Source organism: Stegodyphus dumicola, chromosome 3, assembly GCF_044657685.1.
Source record: "Stegodyphus dumicola isolate Sdum_Otavi_A_Nest chromosome 3, ASM4465768v1".
In the NCBI taxonomy this organism is placed as follows: domain Eukaryota; kingdom Metazoa; phylum Arthropoda; class Arachnida; order Araneae; family Eresidae; genus Stegodyphus; species Stegodyphus dumicola.
The window spans coordinates 150,619,127-150,644,544 of NC_140770.1; the positions used below are offsets into that span (position 1 = coordinate 150,619,127).

Sequence of the window (25,418 nt, forward strand, 5' to 3'; positions counted from 1 at the left end):
GGAAGTTGGAGGCCACCGGTGACGTGAGCCGCGAATGGTCTGATATTGCCGTTTTCCTTAAGAACAAGATATTTAAGTATGTTCAAACTGTTCAATTGAGGGCGGTCAAAAGCTTTAACAAAGAAGTTCCTCTTAAATCTAGTGCAAATGCTCTTCTATTGTATCCAACTTTAGGTCCCTGTGCAAAGTTGCATTGCTCACATAATAATGATAATTTGTAATAATACGTAGTACAGAGATTTGAATCAGTTGCAGTCTATTTATATCCCTTTTATTTGCGGTGCACCATGCCGGCGAGGCGTAGGTGATTATAGGTCGAATGCTCATGATATACATTTGTCTCTTCCTACGAAGATCGAGGCACGAAAATTTATTTAGAAGTGGCCTGAGACTGTTAATTACTCCGAAGGCTTTCTTTCTATCATTAGTAGCATGATCCTTCCATGTTAACTTCTTATTGAGTAAGACCCCTAAGTAATTTGGAGATTTGACTTGGGGTATTTCTTCACCAATTAGCATAAGTCTTGTCTTTAGAGGTGTTCTCGTATGTTTTCTCCTAATAATTAAAAATCGAGATTTAGTGGCATTGATGGAAATGCGCCAATGTTTACACCAGTCCTCAATATTAGGCATAATACTTTGTAGTTTCATAACTGCATGGTCAGCATTCGCAGACTTTACAGCCAGGGCTGTATCGCCTGCGTAGCAGTCTAAGAAGTGATTTCTGTCTAAATGGGATCTGGGAAAGTCCACTACATAGAGTAAATACAAAATTGGGACCCCTGCATTCATAATTTTGGTACTTGAGCAATCATTTCCAATGGAGACTGTGAAAGATCTATTCGTAATAAAGGACACTATAAGCTGAATGCTCTCTCTGTCAATATTAGCACTATAAGTTTGAAGATAAGTCCCTCATTCCAGACGCGGTCGAAAGCTTTCGCTACGTCTAGCATGAGGATGGCAACATTTTAACGGTTGTTGAGAGCCTCAATACAAAATTCAGCAAGCCTGACCAATTGTTTGGTCGTCGAGAGTTTGCTGCGAAAGCCAAACTGTTCTGGCGGAAGTACTGAAAGGAAAGGCTTTAGTCTGTTGAAAATTATCGTTTCATATATTTTACCAAGACCTCATAAGAGTAGGCTAATCGGCCTATAGCTCTCAGCTCTGGTAGCATCCTTGCCAGGCTTCGGGAGTAAAATAATCTTCGCATGCTTCCGTAAATCTGGGAAGTAGCTAATATTTAAACATGCATTTACGATACCAGTAAACTTTGCAATGACATTTTAAGGAAGATTTTTGATAGCAATATTGTTAATATTATCATGTCCCGGCGCCTTCCTTGTCTTAAGCTTTTTAATAAGCTGCTTTATTTCAGTCCAAGTAGCAAAATTTGGAAGCTTTCTCGCAGTAGGTGCATTAAGTGAATCCTTAACGCTGTAGCATACTTCATACACGAAATTTAAATCCCTTGGAGTTCTATTTGATTGGAATTAATGCCAATAACAAGTCTAAAGCGTATATGAAACATAAACCTCATATCACGTGATTCGACTCCACCAACCATCTTTCATCGGAATGTTCATACCTCGATTTCTTTGCCAGGACCTCACAATAGCCTCATAGTTATTGCCACGCGATGATCTTCAGGTTTATTGTTTTTTCTGAATAATGCTATGCTACCATTTTCAACTGCAGGTAATTTGTGCTCAAAAATACTTTCCAGGCAGTCAGGCAGGCTTAATGGCAGTCCAATAGATGCATTATGAGTTTTACGATCACATTTAAAAAGTATGCAGTTAGTAATTTTTTTCATGTTAATAGATATTATGTAACAGACTACGCAACAATATAGGATATTTACTATTCTTAATAATAATACTATATGTTTTGTTTCTTTATTGTATTGTAATACTGTAATAGCTTATTTTTAATGCTATATTTTTTGTTTCTAATGTTATATATTATTATTTTACTGCTCTTATTAATAATATAGAATTATAGCATTTGTTCCTTTATTTTGTATTTGTACTTAACAAAACTGTTTATATTTTTATAGTTTATGCGTTTTCTGTCTAAAACTAATAAATATGGCAGAGAAACAATTGTGTTCTTTTGAAAAGTTCATAATATCGATATTCTGGTACAACGTTTAAAAAAAAAAAAACCCAATACCGGTAATGTATTTTGGTCTGGTATTGCAGTCAATAGTCAGAAGATATCCAGTTTCTTATGATTTACATCTCTACTATAATTTTTCCTTTTCGGTGTCTCTCACCAGGATTCAAAAGGGGTTATTTAAGGCAAGAGTTTTGAAAGTTCTAAATACAGATCTTATGGCAGCGATGCTCCCAGCTTTACTTTCTCTCGCCCAGCCCTGCTAATTCAACATTCCCACATTAGACATTTTGATAGCCGAAGTTAAATCGTGCATTAAAAGTTTTCACCAAGTTTAATTATGCCAAATTTGTGCAGCCGCAGGCTAAGAATCAATTTTAAATTGTAAATTTAATTTTATGTTATTTAATATACCGCCTCCCAGAGGAGATAGTAATTAGTGACGCTGACTTCAGTACCGAAAGGCCCGGATCCGAATCCCGGAGAAGGCATGAATGTTTGTAAGCGTACAGTATCTGCGCACCAGGAGGTACTCAAAATCCACGTGAACCGAAATCCTCTCAAGAGGATGGTGGCAAGAAGAGAGGGATGGGAAACTTTCGGACTGTCTTATGAGGTAGACTTCCTCGAAACTCAGTCTAGGGCGGAAGCTTAGCAGTTTACAAGGCCCAGAGATACCTAATATGCCTAGATGAATCCACAGTTACATGTCTTGCTTCAACCTGCACCTGTTATTTAATATCCTCCAAGTGGTGAAATTTGATCTTACGCACAATTTCTACCTTTGTTAAAGCTTTTTTAAAAAGTTTTGTTTAAAACCTTCGTAGGATGTTGTACTTCCATAGACGGAGCAATAACTTCCTTGGCAACCGTTGATTATACATATGTACTTCCAATAAGAAAAATGTTTCAAAATGACCCAAAGATTTATGTTTTAGCATTTTTAAATTAAAAAAAAAAAGTTGATTTCAGAAAAATTACGAAATATAGTTCTTAATACTGCTCCCGGATCCATCTACTTCGAATTTTATGCTCATTTTGGAAAATGTAAAACAAAGCGTTTGACTCCCGTGCTACAAAAATCGATCGAGATATTTAATTTCAAAATCTAAGATATTTAAAGTCATTTTCAGCTTGTCTTTAGGGATAAATCTAGCTACCAACCTTGGAATATAAAAAACTGGGAGGTTCTTGCGTCCCAAATCGGAAGGTAATCCAGCTGAGCAGCGGCACAATTTCCAAATTGACTTAAATTCCCATTATAAAGTATGATTCAAGTTACTGAATTATTTCTAACACGATTCTGATGTAAAACGTATTGTTACGAATTTGGTATTTAAAAAGCTAATGTTAGTTCAATTATAAATTAAATGGTTTTATTTCTCGCGCAGTGCAGCGCGTGACGAATATTAAAAGAAAGCTAAGCCGGAAAATTGAAAATACAAGAGCGCGTACATTAAATGAATAAATAACTCTTTTTGATTTCGAGAAAGTACTGGAAAATTCTAGCGCGTGATTTTAAAATGTTATAAAAGGAGGAAAACATCTCAGTTTGTAGTAGTTGCTTAGTTTGTTGTTGTTTAGAAAACTGCTCTTGTTGATTGTAGCGAATTCGCGGATTAGCTTTCTTTAGCTGTTTTGAATTACGTTCTATTGGACATTTGAGTAGTTAAAAGGTAACTACTGTGAGATATTGTAATACTGCATGATAATTTGAGAAAATTTAAGCATTTTTGTTGTGATAATAATAAATTTTTGTTCATTTTTCATCGGACTTGTGCATTCATTTCATAACGAACCCGTACGCACCCAACAGTATTAATACTTAATTACACGCGCCCAGCGTGCAGACCACCACACCACAAAGGCACGCTAAGAAGGCGGGAGAAATACCTTATATACTTCCCCTTTTAAAGGGCAACTGGGGTTTTCAGAGGACTCAATCGCAAATCCCGGGTGTGGAAAATCATCATCCATCACCCTTTTAGCTCGGGCGCCAATGTAGAGACATTGGGATTTTTTTGGAAGCAAGAGATGTGAAAAATGAGCAACGCCTTCGCCGGGAATCGAGCCACGGACTTCTGCAATACGCGCCCGGCATGCAGACCACTACACCACGAAGGCACGCTAATACCTTATAGGCTAATTCATTTTGTAATTTTCCTACACTTTTATACTAAGTAAATTCTGAGTAGGGAAGGAAAGCTTTGGCATGTCGAAGTACTTTTAATCACGATGCAAATAAAACAAATAATTCATGTACATACTGTTGTATGGATCAACTTACTAATATACCACATATTAATGTAAAATAAAATTAAATTCAAATATGCACTGATTCATATAAAGTTTTATAGTGTCTGCAATAGATTAAGACAATTAAGATCAAATGAAATTTAATACGAAAAATAATTCCGAAGATCATCAAGGGTTAGTGAATGAAATTCCTACAATTCAAATTTCATCAGTTCAATAAATTGTATTTATTGCTGAAAACCACTTGATTGGTAGAGGGTAAAAATTAAAAAACGTCAAATGTGATGAAAAACCGGAAGAGTTAGCAGCTATGATAAATTAATTAAAATAATTCGAGTGTGATTTTTCCCCTTTAAATATTATTCAGTGATATTCTCTTGAGATTTTCTAATGTGTAACATTCTTTAATTTATAATTTTATTTTAAAAGGTATGCTGAAAGAATTTTCACACAAGTAATTTATAAGTTTTCAAACGCTAAAAATGTTGATAATATTATTATTAAATTTTTTGTTCAAAGGGGCAATTTGCCCTGTAGGATCTATATTCGTTTTGGCATTTTGCGTTGGTTCACTATAAATGCCAAATTCACATTACAAATTGTTGGCGCCAAATATTATCGCCCTGTATTATATTTAAAGAAATTAAATAATGAAGAACCTGCATAAATGTAAGTATTGTTTCTCGCATTGTGATAAAACAACGGTACCTAGAGCCATCCAGTTTTGAATAACATACTTTTCCACCCGAATAAGGGCATCTGGAAGCACAAATTTGGAATTTGTTTTATTATCTATTTCATATTTTGTAAAACTTTAACGAACTTTTGATTAACAAACTCACGGATTTCAAAGCGAACAATGGCACCGTTGTACAGAGAATAAACATTTTTATCTCCAGCGCGCGAGGCGTTGTATCGAAAATTCTAAAGATATGCTCATTTTAAAATTATTTTGCGATATTGCTGTTGAACTGAATTTTATGGTTTAAGTGCGAAGAACATGATATTTAATAAATAAAGGTAACATGCAAAACGTTAAAAAAAGCCCCTTTGGACGTAATTTAAAATTCGAAACCTTTCAGATTTTTATTATTTTGAAATCATTATCTAATAATCTTACAAAAAATTCATTAGCTAGAAATATTATTTTTAATTCTTAATCCTGAAAATAACGTTACGAGTTGGCTTTGTGCCAATGCTGAAGCATGCGAGTGTTTTAGAGCACAAATTTTATATAATTCTGTGAAGATCTCTTTCTTGAAAAATTCGTGTCGAACAATATTTTTATGACATTTTGCACTGAATTGTTCGTCACTTAATCTATAAGATCAGAAACCTTTTTCTAAACTTCTGTTTTACTGTACAGACTCTGAATAGAATTACCAAATTTAAAGTGAAATATCTCAGTCAGATTTTGCCGTACGGGAATCGAACATTTAGCATTTTATTTTTTTGATAAAGTTTTCCTAAATATAAGTATATATGTACTGGGAAACCTTATAGAAAGTAAGGTTTCGTACTTTTTAGTAAATTGATTTCTTTAAATTTAAAAATATCGAAACAGGAATAATTGTGCCGTTTAAAGCAAAAGTTAAAGCAGTTTTTTTTTTTTTTTTTTTTTTTTTTTTTGTGTGTGTGTGTGTGTGTGTAATATATGTCTATGACCAATGGCTGCTAAAATAAAGGCTAATAAAAGCGATGTATTTTTTTAACATTTAAATTTTAGCATCTTATTATCATAAGTTTCTTTATGCTTCTGGTACTTGTATGTGTACTTATACATTTTTTTATTTATGAAGGAAGTAGTTTAGCTGTCGTGCGGTCTACGAGAAAAGGTAATTTGAAACTGGAATAATTTTCATGTTAGAAAGAGTTATAGTGAAACTGTCATAGCAAAATGGCATCATTTCTTATATTCAGGGGGAATGCCTATTATTGCATATAATTGATGTGTCTGAGAGGTTTGTCGTGACTAAGATTCTAAGTGGCAAGAGAAATGTAGCGAACTCTCTTTAAAATCATCTCATAAATGAAAAAAAAAAAAAAAAAAAAAGGAAATTTTGTTACAAAAGAACGTCAAAGAGAACGACTAACTGGAATTCCAGCCTATCCAGATACAGGAAAATTTGAGTAACTGAAAAACGTTTCTTTTCTGCGGGACAAACGGATATTTAAAAGAATATTATAAAATTAGTAAAGCAGCAATCTTGTGTTTGGTACAGATTTAGTTAAGAATTCAATCGATTTAGAGAGCAAACAGGTACAGGTTCCTCTTCTTCAGAAACAAAGAAATCTGCAAGATTGGAAAGCAGCTTTGATGCTTTGCTACATATTCTGGTGTACAACAGGAATTAATCCTGCTCTTACCAGATGACTTAAGGTGTGAGGCCTCATGTGATTTCACGTGAGGCCTCGCTTCTGAAGTTTCATCATATCTGAATCACCATGGAGGTGAGATCAGAAGGGATAAAAAATAGTGAGGCGCGTTGCCTCCGTAGTCTTACTGGTGAGTGAGAAAATGAAATGAACTGGCTAAGACTGATCGTCCAATCAGGAGCATCAGTACAGTAATATAATTATAAAGTAGCAGTAGTTAGGTTAGGTTATTTAATAATGGCAAAGCCTCGAGGGCTATCTGCCTAAGGGAAGGGATGCCTTCGTGGAGGACTTTCTAAAGGAAACTGGCTCGTATACACGTTACACACGGGGAAAACCACGAAAATACCCAGCCTGTTCGCGAAATTCAAAACTCATACCGAACTATCAGTGTTCAGCGATTTTACCGCTCAGCCGCTGGTGGGCCAAAATAGCAGTAGAAAACAATAAAAAGTTATTTACAGTATGCACAACATTATTCTTGTAATATATCAAATTTTGAGAAATGACGAGAACAAATGCGGCAAAAATAAAAGAATTATTAGTAGGAAGGGCTGGCTTTAAGACTTAATTAGTAATGGAGTTAATGCATTAACTAAAGTTAATGCCTTTAAGTACAATCCATTACTAATTAAGTCTTAAAGTCATTAACTTTAAATACTGATTTTTTTAACTAAGTCATTAACTCTCAAAGTTATTAACTTCAGTTAATGACTGTAAGTTAAATTTAGTCCTTCCTAATGCTTTTAAAATCCTATTAACTTATTTTTCAATGTCGTTACTATTTTTGCCGATAGATGGCGATACCTTCTCGTTCGCTCTACTACAGTAGGGTATAAATACGACCGTTAAGGACACTATATCAAAGAATCTCTAATCTAATCTATTTAAATTGAAAGAAAAATTGGATAGGATTTCTATAATTCGCCCAAAATTCCAACTAACATCATTTGCTCATAAAACTCCGGAAATGTATGAAAATAAAACATTTTGAGTTATTTCAAAGTAAAAAATTTACTATCCACCCGGACTACGCTATTTAAATTCCACCCTGCGCTGTTGTTTCACTGCATAGCCGTGACTCTTCGGTATAGCGGCGCAGAGGCAAAACAGGTTTACATTGCGTCTATGGAAGCTTTTACTCTTCTCCTTAGAGATTCTTTGGCTATATTGTCATGCGTCCTCTAGGACTCCACCTCAACAAGCCGGAACAAGTTGTGTAAATATACACGATATTATTGTGCATATAGTTCGGCATATAGTGGTACCTGGAACCTGGAGCTACTTTCCAAACATACTACAACAGTAAATTCTACTTCTCTGAAGGATTTCTCTTCTGAATCTATGATCCTTAATTTTGCCGGTTTCTTTAGCACGATTTTGAAATTCGCCATGATTTTCAAGAAGCTAAAATCTCAGGTTGACAAACTACAACTCGCTGTGAAGTTTATTCAAGTTTTCGATGAATTGGAAATATAATTCTTCATTTTAATTGAACGATGACAGTTTTAAACTACGATTGGGCAGAGCAGATGGCACCACATCACTAGTGCAGGAAACCTCTTCTATTTTTATGATTACTGTTTTCTCTGTGACCAGTTAAGTGATGGATGGCCTCCTTTTTGTACTTTCTAGTTTTTCTTCGGGGTGCCGACAGGGCAAAGTTTACTTTCATCGCCATTTAATCATCTTTACCTCATGACAACCAGAAAACAGCGTGCACGCTATTATGCTATGTACGCTATTGCACGTGCATACTAATGCTATTAGCATGCATACTAATGCACGCTAATTCCGGTATACAGCGGGAGTTGGAATTGCTTTTCAGTCTTGCAGATTTCTTTACTCTTGAAGAAGGATTGGATTGGATTATTAATTATGGCAAAGCACACGAGGGCTATCTGCCTAAAGGGAGGGATGCCTTCGTGGAGGGCTTTCTAAAGGAAACTGGCTCGTATACACATTACACATGGGGAAAACCACAAAAACGCCCATGCAACCAGCCCGTTCGCCGGATTCGAACCTCTGACCGAACTACCAGTGTTCAGCGTCTTTACCGCTCGGCCGCTGGTGGGCGCTCTTGAAGAAGAGGCACCTGTATCTAGAAATCGATTGATTTCTCGAACTACGCCAAACAGAAGGTCGTTACTTTGCTAATTTTATGTTTTATTTTGGAGTGTTTCTCTTCTGTTTTGAAGAGAATATTGCGTTTTCATTTATTGTATTTAATTGCAGCAAAGATCAGGTAGTTCAAGAAATAAAAGTATTTTTATTTCTTTAGAATATTAAATCACTAAAATTTCTATATTGGTATGTTAAGTTTGCATCGATTAGACTCTTAACTAACACAAACTTCGATATTCAAACTATGGTCACTGGTAGTTCGGTCTGAGGTTCGAATCCCGCGAACGGGCTGGCTGCATGGGCGTTTTCGTGGTTTTCCCCATGTGTAACGTGTATACGAGCCAGTTTCCCTTAGAAAGTCCTCCACGAAAGGCATCCCTCCCTTTAGGCAGATAGCCCTCGTGTGCTTTGCCATAATTAAATACACCAAATACACCATCAAACTATGGTCACGTTCCCCATTGGGATTGCGAAAATTTATCGATGAGTTGTGGATAAAATTAAAAAAAAAAAAATCTGAATTTATGGTTGCGGGGATTAATTTAAATTACTTAACAATTATTTTATGTTTAATCAGCTTTCCTACCGCTCTTGCTTTGAACTCACACTTTCTTGCCAGAATGCAAATTGACTAGCCCACCGGGCGGCTCGCATTCAAATCTATTTACGTCTCGAAAACTGCAGTAAAAACTAACCATGTTTACAATTTTTTTTTTCCTTTAGAGTGAACCAAAATTGTCCTGAAAACGGTTCTTGTTAGATTTTCTTCCCCCCTCCTTTACCCCCTGGGGTGCAACTGGCTGGATCCTATATCCTGACAGAGTACTCTGGGGGAAAAGCATTTTGAGCTTGGCGGTTCCATAACCTGAGGGAAGGTAGTCTGTACGGCCGGACCGAAGGGGATTGCGTAAGTCCCAGAACCGGAGGATCTGGTAGCGCAGACAGACTGCGTATTCCGGGTAATGACCTTCGGTGACGGGCAGCCGCGTAGTACTGGCGGGGCGCATTCACGACCGGTCAGATCGCCAAATTGACATAGGTCTGTAGAGGTCCTCCCTCCGGGGTGGTCTCCGAGACCCGTGGTGTGTAAGCATCCGGTGGCCCGGTTCAGCCCCGGAGGATTGAGAGAGAGTTCCTATAATAAGTCTGCCAGGGATTTGAGGCACCCCTGTGTAGCAAAAAGTCTAGTTTAAATCTCTTTAAGAGGAAATGCAGGACATGTCCGGCCCTCCCGCCTGATACGGAGGTTGATTGCGGGTGTCATCCCTAGTTGCATTAAGTTAGCAGGAAGGGCAGCAAATACTGATTTCCCTCCTTGTAGCATGGAGGTAGGAAGTAAGACCTTTCCTACCTCCATGCCTTGTAGGGCGATCAACAAGTCGTTTCACTTAAGTGATGGTTTCCTACTGTCCTTTGATTACTGCCTAGAGGCGATTAAGCAGATGGGCGGTTTTGCCCTTACGGAGGAAGGAACACATTTTGTGTCCATGCTTTGGTTAGACGAAAAAAGATATTTTTTCTGGAAATCCAAAACAGAAAAGCGAGTTTTGTATTGCCTTGCTACTAATTTTGTGCATATTTCTGATCTTAATTGCTTATCAGAGCCGTGCCAAGATATTTTTTCACCAGAGGCAGAAAGGTAAATGCGCGTCCATATAAGTATAAAAATAATTACATTTGTATTAAGCAAAAGTAATTGTATTAAATCAAAATATCATAATTCTTATAGCATAATTATACCATAATTCTTAAAGCATTTTTAATCGTAGTTTTATAAATTCAGAAAAATAATGTAGCCAATTATTTATAATTTTCAAATGAAAACGTTAAAAAATTCGTTTTTGATAAATAAGAAATAACACTGAAATGCATATTGCATTAATTTCCAGGTTTTCTTGCAATTTTTGTTTTGGTTTGTTTTATTGATTTAAGTTTGACGAAGCCTATTTCCCCTAATAATTACTGACAAATTAAAAAACATAATTAAAGTAATTTTCGAATCCGTATAGCCAATTCGGCGCCTCTTCTAGTGATTCACATGACCCTTTTCCCGGCTTTGTTGCTTATTAAGTATAAATGTTATTGATTTTTATTGCGTTTCGGTATTTTAATGTACGTTTATAGAATGTTAATTTGTTTTTATATGCATATTTCAGTAATATAATCTTACGACTAATGAGACAGTGTAGTTTAACTAATTTTCTGCTTTTGGTTCATGCTATCGAGCTTTAACGCTAAGAAAAAATTTATAAGAGGCTTAAAATACCTAATTCCTATTGAAAGCTACATATAATTGATAATTAAATTACTATTAAAATAACAAACACATGCTCAGTGTCAGTCATTTCGACATAATGTTTGTAATTCATTTTACCACAAATTTATTTCGTTTATCTTGTTTCATATTTATAAAAAGGGAGTTTACCTTTATCGCATTTATTGGTTGATAGAAGTTATGAAATATTGAATATTTTGAAACAAATTTCAGTCATAATAACCTTATTAAAATTTTTCTACATATAGACAAGATGTCACAGATACCTCTCAGTTTCCGAACTGAATTACATGGTACTGAAATTCGGTGCATTTTCATATGATTATTTTTGACAGAAAGAGTTACCTTATGTAAATCACAAAAGAACATTGTTTTAATTCTTAATTGAATATAGTACTTGTATTAAATTGCTAACATTCATTGTTAGGAAAATCTCGCTCTAAAAAATTAGATACTTTTACCTTTCAAAGGGGAATTTTTGTGGTTTTCCCTGTGCATAATGTGGGCGCGAGTAAGTTTTTCTTAGAATGTCCTCCACGGAGGCATTCCTCCCTTTAGGCATATATAGCTCTCGCGTGCTTTGAAGGAAAAATAAAGCAAACCAAAACAAAAGTTTCAAAATTGGTGTTTAACATTTTTTTGGGTTCAAATACGCAAATTACTTAAAGATCTCAATTCACATTATCAAATGTTATTATTTAAATAAATAAAAGCAAGCTGAGGATTTCCATTTAAATTGTTTGTTTTAAAATAAAAAATAAGAACAGTAAGTTTTGAATAAATCTTGTCAACATCAAGCAGGGATAGGAACATGCCAATGTAAAGTTTAATATTAGGCCAAAAAGAAATGCTTTGACGTAGATTTTGGATAAAACTTAATCAAATTCGCAGGTAGTCAGAGACAGGGATTTCTTCAGTAGAGAGAAAAAATCTTTCTGAAGTATTTGTGTATTTATTACATAAATGTTTTAATGCTTCCATAGCACTGCTAATCGATAAAATTTATTTGATGAAAAGTAGGATGTTTGCTTTTAAAATTCCGATTTTTCAATTGTTTTCAGTGCGATATGTGGCATAGAAAAACACGTCTGACCGGGAGGCAGATTAATGGCTGAAAAATTCTTAGAATTTAAAGAGGCATCGAACAATAAAATTTAGGGATGGCGAAATTCTAAGAATTTGGCACTTGACAACAAAAATTTATTGGACGGCAAAAGTTTTAGAATGTAGAGAGCTACAGAATTTAGGCAGGGCAAAATATTTTAAATTTATAGAACATCGGTCAATAGAATCAAGATCCCACAGCGATTGCACTGAGAAGCAAAATGTCTAGCATCGACCTGCATCAACTTGCGAAAGCTCAGTGAAGCAAAAGCTATATATACATAATGCAGCTAATATTTACGATTTCTGCTATAATAAACTGAAATTTAATATAATAATTTAACACTATATATCAGTTTACGAAAACATGATGATGATACTTTTGAGAAATTTTCTTTAATTCCCCAGTACACTTAAAAAAAAAAAAAAAAAAAAAAAAAAAAAAAATCTGAAATGTTTCAGATTTTAAATTACGTTTAAAGGGGCGTTTTTTAACATTTTGTGTGTTACCTTTCTTTATTAAATATCATGTTCCTCGCACTTAAACCATAAGATCCAGTGCAACAGCAATATCGCAAAATAGTTTTAAAACGAGCATATCTTTAGAATTTCCGATACAGAGACTCACGCGCTGGAGATAAAAATGTTTTTTCTGCACAACGTTGCCATTGCTCGCTTTGAAATCCTTGAGTTTGTTAATCAAAAATTCGTCAAAGTTTTAAAAAATAGGAAATCGATCATAAAACAAATTTCAAATTTCAAATTTGGTCTTCCACATGCTCATATTCGTTGGAGGATTACGTTATTCAAAATTCGATTACTCTATGTACCGTTGTTTTATCACAATACGAGAAATATACATACATTTATGCAGATTTTTCATTATTTAATTTCTTCAAATATAATGCAGGACTCTAACATTTTGTGGCAACAGTTTGAAAAGTGAACCGACATTTATGAGTCCGACGCAAAATGCCAAAACGAAACTAATAGTCCTTCGGGATTCAAATCTCTTTGGACTAAAAAAAAAAAAAAAAAAAAGTAATAATAAAAAAAAGATTATATAATGATATTACTAACAAAATTATGTCGATGACGCATTTAATTTTTACCTTTTTATTAATCTAAATAAATATGTCATTGAATTTTCCATAATTTATAGTTTTGCAAATTAAAAATGTTCAATAATATAATATGTGATTATGGTATTATTGGTATGGTACTATTTAATTAAGGCAAAGCACACGAGGTTTATCTGCCTAAGAGGAGGGATGCCTTCGTGGAGGACTCAAGGGAAACTGGCTCATATACATGTTACACATGGGGAAAACCATGAAAACGACCATGCAGCCAGCCCGTTCGCGGGATTCGAACGTCGGACCGAACTACACCAGTGTTCAGCGTCTTTACCGCTCGGCCGCTGGTGGGTACTATGTGATTATGAAAACTGTGTAAAAGAAGAAAAATTCTTGCACATTCGTCAGGCAGCATACGATGGGTACCTGCTTGAGGAAAAGGATGCGTTTATAGATGACTTTTTCAGGGAAACTGGTTTCGTATATTCAACCTAAAATTCACCAAAATACCAAGCAACGAACGCATTCGCCGGAATTCAAACTTAGGCAAAACTACCCAGTGTTCAGTTGTAAGGAGATTTTTTTCCGCTTTGTTTTCAACATTTGGTTGAAATGTAAATTAAATAAATAAATATTTACAAATGCAGAATATTGCATAGCTATTGATGATTTCGAGATTCAGTTTCTGAAATCCATTTCATGTGTCATTTCCTTAAAAAGGTGATACTGAAACTAACTTTCGAGAAGTAAAATGATTACTAGAAAAGAGTTTCCGATTTCTTTCATTCTTTTATTCCCATTATAAATTTATCCCGTAGTTCTTAGAACATTTTTCTATCCTAAGTGATGATTTGCTTTCCGAGAAAATTTTCTGAAAGGAATAAATTACTTAGTCTTCAAACCATGGGAAAATCTTGCCATCGCCGGTACTTAATTCCCTTCATTTACTGAGATAACCTGCTTTGTTATAAGGGTGTGCGGAAAAAATGTCACCCGGAAAAAAAGGAAACGGAAAGAATGTCCCTGGAAAATAAGGAACGGAAAAAATGTCACTCGGAAAATAAGGAACGGAAAAAAAGGAACTCTAAAATCTCGCCAAATAATGTCGCCGATTGGAGATGGGGAAACCTGCCAAACGGGCAGGGTTATAGCGGGCTCTCTTGAGGGAGGTTTTAAGGGTAAGACGTTGAGCTGGCTGCAGCTGAGCAAGGTCATTTCGATAGCAGGTTTTTCCAACTTGCCTGCGGGAAAATCGTATGTTCCTCCCCCGTGGTTTGCTTCACCCGTTCCCTTAAAGAAACCGACCCACCTCACCCGGAAGGAAAGAATTCACGGGGAGCAAATGTTTCTCCTCTGTTAAATAATGATTGCCGGTCTTTAAACTAAATTTCATCCATCCCTAAATGGAAGCTAACAGCTTGTTCACATTAAAGTGTTGATAAATGACGAATTGTCAGTAAAGACGGCACACGAAAGCTGCTAAACAGAACTATTGGCGTAGTATAGTTTGTTATTTTTTATTACGGTTTAACGAATCTAGCAATAATATTATATTATGCATTCCGTTATTATTTAATCTATCCGTAATATGAAATATAATTTTCTAAACACTAACGGTTTATCATCAGTTAATTTATAAAACGACAGATATTTTATAGTGTCATTTTTTCCCCCACTTTAAAGGTTTATCATTAGGTGTAAGAGACTTTGATCCTGGAGGACCATTCTTTTCGTTTTGCGATTTTGCGTTGAATCACTATAAACGGCGAATCACTTTTCAAACTGTTGCCACCAAATGTTAGAGTCCTGCATTATATTCGAAGAAATTAAATAATGAAAAATGTGCATAAATATATGCATATTTCTCGCATTGTGATAAAACAACGGTACATATCGAATTTTGAATGACGTAATCCTCCTGCGAATATAGGCATCTGGAAGCCCAAATTTGAAATTTGTTTTATTATCTATTTCATATTTTGTAAAACTTTAACGAATTTTTGATTAACAAACTCAATGATTTAAACGCGAGGAATGGCAACACTATACGAAAAAAAAATTATCTCCAGCTCGCGGTACTGTGTATCGGAAATTCTTCTAAAGATATGCTTTTTTAAAATTCTTTTGCGACATTGCTATTTAAATGAATTTTATGGTTTAAGTGCAAAGAATATGATATTTAATAAATAAAGGTAGCACACAAAACGTTAAAAAAAACGCCCTCTTTGGACGTAGTTTAAAACCTGAAACCTTTGAGATTTTTTGTTTGTTATTAAGTTTTTTTTTAAATATGAATGATGGTACCTCAGCCGACTTCGACTTGACCAGAAGCAGTTGTCACTTTATTATGCAGTCACCTAATAGGTGGGCCACCTTTACCTCCCATGAAGGGACGGACCATTAGAACTATGCATTCCCCTGGATTCGAACCCAAGCCGTTAGGTATCGAAGTTGGCTCCCCTAACCACTACACCGTCTGAGCGGCATTTATCATTGGTTAGTTTATAGAATATTATATTCTATACTAATTAATATAGTTATTTTAAAATAATTAGCTAAACCGGCTTGGCTAGTCCCCTCCCCCCCCCCGCCAAATACTTGCTTATTCGAGGAAATAACTTAATTATACGCTTTAACGGTAACATATATTTTACACTATATTTATTTTATATTAAAATTTTTCCTATATATAAATAGATACGGCCATACACGCAATCGAATCGGCTTAATGTATTTTCATTTATAGAATAATGCACTTCCGAATGTGAACAGTGAACTTTCTTCTGGTGATTATCTTCCTATGATGATCAGTATTTCTGAGAACTTGGACATCGGTGCTGAGAGCTATTTCTCTAATTCGCAAAAGCCCAAAATCTTATGAACTTGTGGTCATCTTAGAAAGGGTTTACTGTACTTTCTGTCTCTAACTGTGGCAATTTATTGGTATGAAAAAATTTCTTATAGTAGAATATAATCTATTCATGCAAGCCCTGTTATAAGAATAATTTAATAAAGAAGCAAAATTATCATTTTATTCAAAATTGCATTTTTCGAGCGAGATAGTAAAGAGTTTCTTATCGGTTAAATGTTGCTATTTCTGACTTTTAACCTGCTAATCTAACATTTATTTATTTATTTTTTTTAAGCCCAAAGGGCTATTAGTCTCAAATCGACATTTTGCGTGGTTTCACTTTCTGCGTTGATTCAGTTTTCAAACTGTTGCTACAAAATATTATTGCCATGCATTATATTTAAAGAAACTAAGTAATGAAGATTCTGCATGAATGCATGAATGTTTCCGCATTTTCAAAAAACAACAGTACCTATAGCCATCCAATTTTGAATAACGCAGTACTCCAACCAAACATGAGCACTTGAAATTCCGAATTTGGAATTTGTTTTATTAGCTATTCCCAATTTTGCAACACATTAACGAATTTTCAACTCATCGATTTAAAAGCGTACAACGGGAACACTGTACGAAAAAAGAAATGTATCTCCAGCGCCCGAAACTGTGTATTGGAAATTCTTAAATTTTGCGCTTTTTAAATATTTTGTGATATTGCTGTGGAATTGAATTTTATGGTAAAGTGCGAAGAACATTATATTTAATAAATAAAGGTACCACACAAAACGTTAAAAAAATCCTTTTGGGCGCAATATGAAATATGAAAGCTTTCAGATTTTCCTTTAAATAATGAAAAATCTGCATAAATGTATGTATATTTCTCGCATTGTGATAAAACAACGGTACATAGAGCCATCGAATTTTGAATGACGTAATCCTCCTACGAATATGGGCATGTGGAAGACCAAATTTGAAATTTGGAATTTGATTTATTATCGATTTTATATTTTGCAAAACTTTAACGAATTTTTGAGTAACAAACTCAGCGATTTAAAAGGGAGCAAAGGCAACACTCTACGGCTGGGAAAAACCTTTTTGTCTCCAGCGCGCGGAAGTGTGTATGGGAAATTCTAAAGATATGCTGCGGCATTGCTATTGAATTGAATTTTATGGTTTAAGTGCAAAGAACATGATATTTAATAAATAAAGGTAACACACAAAATGTTAAAAAAACGCCCTTTGGACGTAATTGAAAATCTGAAAACTCAGATATTTTTTTTTTTCCCCAGTGGCGTGGTATAATGAATCATTAAAAACGAAGCTGAGCTTCTTAATTACATTTTGCAGCTTTAGAATGATACCGCTAATTTGATTATCCAGAACTCGAAATATTGAATAAATTAGAGTTAAATAAAATTCAAAATTAATGCGAAAGAATTTGTTTTAGCAAATTTCGTGAGATAGAAGATTATGTTCTGCTGTTCTGTAATTTTTAATTAGGACCGTAAAAGAAATGCATCTTGACGAAGAGGTGAAAACTGTTGAAAACAGTCAATTTCCTATTTATGAGAAAACTTTATTATGACTTTGGAGATTAAAAAGTACATATAAATATTATAGTTCTCATTTTTCATGTTTAAATAATTAGTAAGAAATATGGATTCTAATGCAGCAATTGTAGTGTAATTCTAAATGAACTATTTATAATATTGTTATCAATGAAGCAACAATCGTATAATTAAAAAAATGAATGCAAAATTCTATTCTTATTGTTTTGAGCTCAAGTTCTATGTTTCAAGAGCTTTCAAGTCTGAATTAATTACTTTTCAGACTTAAAATTGCAGTATAACTTTTGTATTTAAAATTTTGTTAGCAGTTTGTTAGCAGTTCTAAAACAAATATCATGCAGAATTTTAGCAGTATTAGAAAAGGCCTCAAAAAGAGCTGACAAGGAAACTTCCTATCTTTTGGCTTTTTTAATTGTTGAAGTGTATGGAGTCAAAATTAAAGCTATTAACAACCAGTTTTTAAGGTTGTCATTAATTAAAATATCTGTCATTTTTAATAAGCATCATGTTTATGAGGAAATGAAAATTCACATAATAAGTATTATCTGAATTATCGTTTCCTAGTCATTTCTAGTATCATCAGGGCCGGTGCCAGAGCATATGCAATCGGTGCGGCCGCACCGGCCGGCAGAACTGAGAGAACGCAAAATTTTTAGAACTTTGGAAAGAGCTGGGCGGCAGAATTTTGAAGTTGTAAAGCAGGCACCGTGCGGCAAAACGTCTAGCGCCGGCCTTGAGCATCATTCCAAGTCTTAGTAAATCAGCTTAATAATTAGAACTGATTTATAGGAATTTAGCAAAACTGCGCTACAGTAACATATCATTGATAAAAGTATATCCCAGGAGAAAATATTTTTATTATTATACTATAATGTTCCCTTAAAAAGAATGTAATATTTAGCAATCATACTTAGTATTGCCGATTTTTCAAGAAAAACAAAATTCACAAGGTTTTGCAAGCGAGTACACCATTCAATACTTTACAAATGAGTCGCACTTGATCAAACAAACCATAGGTTTATACACAACCGTCCAGGAGTAATTTAGTCAGGTATTTTTAAAATGTTAATATGCAAAATATAGAATTAATACTAAATATGCATAAATTTTAGACTTGAGCCTTCTTGACGTGCTTTCGTGGTGTAGTGGTCTGCACGCTGGGCGCGTATTCCAGAGATCCGCAGTTCTATTCCCGGAGAGGGGGTTGCTCATTTTTCAAGTCTCCTGCTTCCATAAAATATCGAATGTCTCTGCAATCTAAGTGAAGAAATATTCGACATAACAGACATTTAACTTTTTCTTATAATATAAATTTTGCGTGGGAACAGTTTTACATTGAGCTGAAAATAAGTTTATGTATTCTGCAGTAAAAATTTACATTCATTCAATTAATTATTTATATGTACTGAAAATTGTTTTTTCATTTTATGTAAAATTTATCTGGCGAAATTGAATTTAGAAATTTTCTGCATTGGCTATAATTTTCTTCCTTCTGCAAAGAATATATACGTATATATATATACGTAAACGACACATATTTTGTCGAATGCCGTAACAGCATTGCCGTATCCTTTTGTGTTAATATATTCAAAAATTTTAAATGCTATTACGTAAACTGCATTATATGTTACATGAAGGGGATTAAATTGAATCCAAATTCAAAATATTTACATGTCTTTTCACTCATATTTCTAACAATTTTATTTTCATAGGGAAAGTTACCAAACACTGATGATATAATAAAATTGACAGTCATTTGTGTTCTATATTCTTAAGCAGAATACATAATGCAGCTCATCAGCGCTCCAGCGGTCGCCAGGGCCGTAGCTAGAAGGGGGCATCTGTCCCCGGGCGCAGAATCCAAGGGGCGCCAAACTGATATTACGACATTGTAGAATTAATCTTCAGTTGTCCCTGGGCGCTGAAAACCCTAGCTACGACTCTGGCGGTCGCTTAACACTGACAGTTCGACAGGGGCTCAAATCCCAGCAAACAAGCTGGTTGCAAGATAATTTAGTTATTTCTTCCTGTGTAAGGTAAATACAATCAAGTTTCCCATTCTCATACTTCGTTAAGTCCTCCACGAAGGCATCCCTTCTCTTAGACAGACAGTTCCCGTGCTTTGCCATGATTCAAATAACCACCAAAGAAGAAATGAGGAGAAAATGCAGTAGATACTAGCTATTCAAGGGATAGAACAATTATTAATAGATGTAGAAGAGCATTTTTGAAATCATTTCTTGAGTACCAATTCCGGGGAGTTCTAAATCACCGAGAGTTCTTAAATGTTAAATAACTTCAGTGCCTTTAATTGAGTCTGAAAATTGGATTGATGGAGTTGAATTTTTTGAATTTTAAAATTTGCAATTTGCTAGAAAAGACGAATTTTCTGCTCAAGTGCTTGCAACAATATTGAAAATTCAAAATTTGCGAATCTATGGGCGACGTACGTCATTAATTACATTAAATGCTTCTAATAATTCTTCTAATAACTATTTTAGAGTTTAACATAAAACCTCTAAAATTGCAGGGACTGTAAATAATCTAAAGATATTTAGAAATACATTTTTGACAGTTGAGGAAAATTGAAAAATACACTAATTATCATAAAAGATGAACTGAAAATAATTATAATGTAAGAAAGAAAAATTTTCTCCTTTCTTTATGTTTATTTTCACAATTTAAAAAAAAAAAAAATTATATAAATCTAAAATTTGGTTACTTAGGGAAATTGCTATAAATTAAGCATAAAACAAATCAGTGCGAGAATGGTTTTGCATACGAACTGCGACTGCAACACATTTCAACCAGTTTTAACCAGCTTCAAATGTTAAAAAGTTCCAGAATTAAGACCTTCTTATTGTAAATGCACAAAGTTTAAATCTTGGCATAAAATTATATAACTTGGGCATTTAAAGCCCGAATATTGGAAAATATCATAATTAAGAATTTTTAAATTTTTGCAATTGCATACGTACAAAATAATGATCAACAATTGATTCAAGGCTTTCATACGAATACAATAATCCGAATGGAATGTAAAAGATTATTACTATTCTAATTTATATTGAAAGTTGTTACACGACCTTGAAAAATCAATATTATAGTTTATAAGGCAGACATGTAACTGAAATTATTAAATGCCACAAAAATGCAAATATAATGAGACTTTCTAATGCGACCACTAACGGCGGCTTCAAGCGATTTTTAGGCCACTTATATAGTAGATGGTTGCATTAGAGAGGCAAATATATAAAAGCCTGTTTATTTATGTTGTAGGAAACACTTTTAGAGTTCGCCGTCATGAGATTCTCTCTACTTACATGTAAAACACTTACAAATAATACGTCTTACTAAAACGATCTAACATATTTAGGCTTCTAAAATGATGTGAAAAATTTCAAAAAGGAAATCTAACAGAAAAAAATCCCTGATTTGGTTAATTTAAAGCAGTTAACACAGTTTATGATAAATAAAACATTAATTAAAGCATCACAGGATTCAGTATGAGAAAAAATTAGCATAATCATCAAATCAGATTATTTAGGTTATGGCAAAGTACCATAAGATTATCTGCCGAAGTGAATATGGATGCCTTCATGGAGGACTGTTTATAGCGAGTAGTTGACAAAAATTATTTCATACGTCTGATAGAAACTGCCTCGTATTTATGTTACACATGGAGAAAAACACGAAAATTTCCTGGTAAGCAGCACATCCGCCATGGTTTGAACGCCATGGCGGATGTGCTGCTTACCAGGAAATTATCGTGGCGTGCCAGTCGAACTACCAATATTCAACTATTTTTACCTCTCGGCTGCTAGTGGTCAAAGGTCATTTAAGTTATTCTCTGAATTTCAAAGTTATCTGTCTATGCTTTATTACACATTTATTCATGCTCAGATTTTTGGAAACAAGAGATAAATTAAAAATTGGAATTCTAGATAACCAAGTTAAATAATTAAATTTATTTAATTTCCCCATTTTGATACGTTTTACGTTATGAATACGAAAAGCTCCCACGTATGACTTATTTGGATTTCAATTTGGAGAGTAGAATAAAAAAGCTTCTTTAATTTGGTTTGGTTTACTTGACTATAACAAAGCGCACGAAAGGTATCTGCCTAGGAGAATGGTTGCCTTCGTGGAGGGCTTCCTAAGGAAAACTAGCTCGTAACCACGTTATATAGGGAAAAAAAACCACGAAAAGCTGCTTTGCTAGGAATCGTACCCAGATATAACAATCAGGGTATTCAGCAACTTAACCGCTCGGCCGCTTTTAAGTTTCCATAAGCTCTACACGTAATTGTAATTAATATAACTACTATAAGTAAAAATCGTTTCTAAGATATCCATCAGCCATCCATCAGATTTCAGCCTATCAGCGGCCGAGCGGTAAAGACGCTGAACACTGGTAGTTCGGTCCGAGATTCCAATCCCGCGAACGGGCTGGCTGCATGGGCCCTTTCGTGGTTTTCCCCATGTGTAATATGTATACGATCCAGTTTCCCTTAGAAAGTTCTCCACGAAGGCATCCCTCCCTTTAGGTAGATAGCCCTCGTGCGCTTTGCCATAATTGAATAATCCTAATCCATCCATGTTTCTAGTTGATTTTTGATATCTGTGAAGATCACCACCCTAAAAAGATGATATTCAGTGCAAGTGTTTGTTTATACCTATAGAAATGCCGGTCACTTTTGGAAGTGATCGTCTTAAGGAGATGGTCGCCAATCGTTTATGGGCTACTAGATGGTCCGGCTCTGAGTAGGTTACGCATTGGTGCATTGTAAAATGCATTAAATCCTCTCTAATACGATCATCTACGTTTCTAATTATTTTGGTCTTTGGTGGAAGTGGTCATCTTAAAGAGATAATGCTCGGTACAAGTGTTAATTTCTACTCTGAGAAATTATTTTGGAAGAGGTCGCCATAAGAGGGTTCATTGCATATTAAATGTTTAAATCCAGATCGCGTGGCTATGGGATCCATTTTAATTAGATTTTAAAATTTTAGTAAAATAAAAAATCTGAAAGGTTTCAGATTTTAAATTACGTCCAAAGGGGCCTTTTTTTAACATTTTGTGTGTTACCTTTATTTATTAAATATCATATTCTTCGCACTTAAACCATAAAATTCAGTTCAAGAGCAGTATCGCAAAATAATTTTAAATTGAGCACATTTTTAGAATTTCCGATTCACAGTCTCACGCGCTGGAGATAAAAATGTTTTTTCTGTACAACATTGCCATGGCTCGCTTTGAAATTCTTGAGTTTATTAATTAAAAATTCGTTACAAAATATAAAATCGATAATAAAACGAATTCCAAATTTCAAATTTGGGCTTCCAGTTGCCCATATTCGCAGTAGGATTACGTCATTCGAAACTCGATGGCTGTAGGTACCGTTGTTTTATCACAATATTTGGTGGCAACAGTTTGAAAAGTGAAACGGACATTCAGAGTGATTCGACGCAAAATGAAAACATTAGTCCCTCAGAGACTAATAATTTTGGACTAATAATTTTGAAATAAACCTCTTAATTTTAATAACTGTGGTATTCTTGTTTTCAAACTTAAGTGCAAATTTAAACAAATGTTTCCTGTGCAGATGCGTTACTTTTAATTAAAATCAAATGAGAAAAAAAAATTATGCGAAAATTAATTAGGTAAAAAATTTAGTCCTATTCTTATCGCAAACCGTAACTTGAAATTGCATCTACAACTGTTTTTTATACCAAAGCTCAGGATGAATTAGTTTTCTGTTGTGCGTCAATAAATGTTTCACTAAACCGCAGCTTAAGGCTATAACTACATGCAGTGCGAGGAGAGTAATTACTAAAGATCTGACAATGACCGACGCTGGACAACCCGCCTTTCCCCCCTGGCGTCCATCGCGAAAGCTTCCCTCTCTAAACAACCCTCTATTTTTAACTTTAGAGAAGAAACTATGGAGGTAGGCTCCATGGAAGAAACAACCAGCCAACACATCTTCTTGCTTCTACTCGCACATGTTTCCGGTCATCCGAAGTTACGGTTGTTGAGATAAAACGTTTGTCACCCAGATTGGCGATCTTTCTAAACATGCCTTATATTTCCCATTGCAAACGAAGGGTGACATTTTTTCCGTTCCTTATTTTCCGGGGATATTCTTTCCGTTTCCCTTTTTTCCGGGTGACATTTTTTCCTACAACCTGTTATAAGTATTGTACTTGTTTTCTGATTTTTACTGAATTTACATGCTCAAAGCTATCTAAATAAAGAAACGCTATTGTGAATATCAGGGTATGAGTACATATATGAAAGGGTTATATATTTTTCAGAATTCCCCTATGAGCTGTTTATTCTTAGGGCAGAAAGAGGAAAAAGCTTGCATACATCGCCATTCCCGGAAACTAGACAGTACCGAAAACATTACTACACAGTCCGGTTTACCAAACAATAAAGTTTATCTGATTCCTAGTTGTAAAAGCTGACAGTTATAAATTGTTATGCTCATGGCGACCTTCAGAAGGCATCAAATTACTTCAAAAGTTCCGCTCCCTTTTCAAAACTCTCTTCTATGTGAGATGAATAAAATCATTTTGTACGTTTCTAAGTTTCTAAGTTTATTGGATAAAATAGGGCATGGAGTAAGACAGCATTGCACACAAATAGATAGTTAGATTTCAATACCGTATGAAAAAAGTTTTGTATCAATTGAAAAAAAAAAAAAAAAAAAATATGTACACAGATTTAAATGTTTTTATATAAGCTTAAAGAAAGTATTCAATAATGTGGGTTATCCTTACCCAAAGCTAATTAATCAAACACAAAATTCTAAGTTTCCGTAAGCAGATTTAAATATTTATCCTAATAATTTTACTATTAAAAAAGAAAGGCCCCCCTAGATTCAACTGTTTAGTGTAAAATTTTACCTCAGAATACTTTATACATCACTGACTTATTTCCGATTTCCTCAATTTCTATTTTAGTTAAGTGCTGAAACTTCTACTCACACTTTAAATTAAATAGCGATTCTTTTTATACTAGATAATAGAAATAAGGAAAAAATCGATATTACTGTGTTTCTAGCAATTAATTATTCTGTGCAATGTGATATTACGCAGTACACATTATTTACTTTATGAATGGTATTTCTATAACAGAATGAATTATCTACATAACTGCATCACTTAAACGGAGTGCATAGAAGACCTACATAAGAGGAATTTAAACTCTTCTTTCTTTTTTTTAAAAAACTTCTGTGGTAATAGTAAATTTACCATTCATCCCGAAGGTATTGCTACAGTATTAGCGATTTCATTTATCCATTGTTTATAACAAGATGAAAAAAAAAAAAAGAGGTACGATAGTTCACAGTTCAAATATAGGGGATGAAAAGGTAACTTATGCCAAACTTAGGTTTGTTCTTTGCTAACAGGTCAATTTTGGACTAAGGATCAAGACGTTTAAATTTCAATTACATCCACATAATCGAAAATAATTGAACAAATAATAAAGCGGAATTGCTAAGCCTGTATTCAAAGGAGTCGTTCAGGTACATTTGAAGTAGAGATTTCATCTATCGAAGCGTGCAGCATACAAGGGGTAACCGCTAATGGAAGTCGAGAGATGAGCAGTTTTTCCTACTCTGTCACACATTGTTCTTAACAGCTGTAAGAACGGTGGCATGGCA

General features: G+C 34.4%; 1 protein-coding gene across 2 annotated transcripts in view; it reads left to right on the top strand.

The window, feature by feature from the left end:
* Positions 1 to 25,418, top strand: part of LOC118183618 (calcium homeostasis modulator protein-like) — a 74,148-nt gene that overhangs the window by 19,970 nt on the left and 28,760 nt on the right. The gene's annotated exons all lie outside the window — the stretch shown is intronic.